The 1783-nt window shown below is 38.1% G+C and overlaps 1 protein-coding gene across 1 annotated transcript in view; it reads left to right on the top strand.

Moving 5' to 3' along the window:
• The window catches only part of LOC101854803, a 15184-nt gene that overhangs the window by 1516 nt on the left and 11885 nt on the right, over window positions 1-1783 (top strand). The gene's annotated exons all lie outside the window — the stretch shown is intronic.

Below are 1783 nucleotides of genomic sequence, written 5' to 3'. Positions count from 1 at the left end.
TAATTTCTTAATGCAATTTAATGCTTATCTGTTGGGCTTCTTGCCTGTCACAGAGGCACGAAATTTCACGACATGGATCTATCTACGTGATGATCGTTTCAACACGCTCGTGTCTTTGCCCGGCACAATGTCCTTTGCCGCCCGTCGAGCTGTGCACAGGAATTAATTTACAACATGTATTGCCATAGCCTTTTGACAGTACTATGCACAGTGGAATTCTGTTACACCTTAACTTTGATTATGAGATAGCTTGCTAGATCTACCTAAATTATTACATGTATTGTTTTGCCTGTTAACCTTCATGAAAAGAACGAAACAAAAAGTTATAAATAGGCGTGTGAGCTTTATTTCAGATATCAGTTTGGCATAAAGGACGTCGTGTCATATCAGGATCATCATCATAATTGAATATTGTAGATTTGAAGATTTGGCACATAAAAACAAATAAATTTGATAAGCACAAAGTATTGGCATTTAGAGAAGTTTATGTGGGTGGTTGGCGGGTGCTCTGGTGTGGTTTGCTTCTTCGATCCTATCAAACATCTATCGTCTTTATCTCCTCTGCTTCTTTTATGTTTGTTACTCTTTTGCAACACCTCTAATCTTCTGACGCTCATAATATGACCTTATGCAGTTGCGAGCGCCGTAAACCCTCCACTAAAACTTTTTTTAAATAGAGAAGTTTCTACTCGAAACGATGATTTGCAACACTAGTGACATTATGCATTATGCTGTTTTGATCCACTGTTTAGTTTAAAGTTAGGTTCGTTGGCAAACTGCAAACATCATTCAAGTGTCCCTTTAAAGCCATCGGAAAGGTTTTCACTCTCTGCTGGTTTACACACCCCTACAATACCAAAACTAGTTTATATTGTAGCAGTTCTCCACTACCGTTTAGCGAGTTGTGCATTCCTTTTTACTATTTTTTAAAATTAACCACAAACCGTAGCCTAGTCTTTTAATTCTATTCAGCGGTAATTCCAAAAGTTGTAACCTGCATTTTATCCATAATATTCTGATATTACAGCTACAAACAGACAAGGAGTATCTCCCAGCCCCACCTTTCTTTTTTCTTTTCTTTTAGTAAGCGTTTTACGAAACTTACAACACAATTCGGCCAATGTAAATGCCGAAAATTAGAAGTGTTACAAGGGAGTAAGAAACACCCCCAAAAATAAAGAGAGATAAGGACGATAATATAATGTGTATGATGAGAAAGAAGGGGCAAACCAGCGTGCACAGCAGAATTTGAGAAATGAGCAGATACGTCTAAAATACATGGACTAATTGGAGGATAAAGTATATATTAACCCCTTCGTAGCCATGTATTTCCCGTACTTTTCACAGTTCTCGCACCAATAGCACAATTGTTTTTCATTTTTTAAAAGCTGGAAACCATCAGATGTCAATCGGGTGGCGTTCCACCTTGTTAAAAAATGAAATCATGCGAATCTGCAGGCGGTGATGTGAAGGGCCAGAATTGGGGCATAAGGAGATAGGTTTGTCCTGTAACGGCATTTCATTCAAAGGAAGAACGACACGTCAACAGCGCCCCTTGTAACAGCTATTCAAAAGTTAGAAAACGCTTTTAACATCTTTTAAATGGTTACTGACTCGTTTCATCACGATGGTTGAGAACTGAACCAATGGGTCATAAAGTCGGTTCATTCTTTTTTTTCCCCCAAGAATTAGATAACTCCTCTTTGACTCATTCCATAACGATGGTTGAGAGCTGAAGCAACGCGTTATAAAATCGGTTCACCCCGTTACATTTATAAATAAA

Source organism: Aplysia californica, unplaced genomic scaffold (assembly GCF_000002075.1).
Source record: "Aplysia californica isolate F4 #8 unplaced genomic scaffold, AplCal3.0 scaffold00236, whole genome shotgun sequence".
NCBI classification, from domain to species: domain Eukaryota; kingdom Metazoa; phylum Mollusca; class Gastropoda; order Aplysiida; family Aplysiidae; genus Aplysia; species Aplysia californica.
This window is presented reverse-complemented; position numbering and strand designations above follow the sequence as displayed.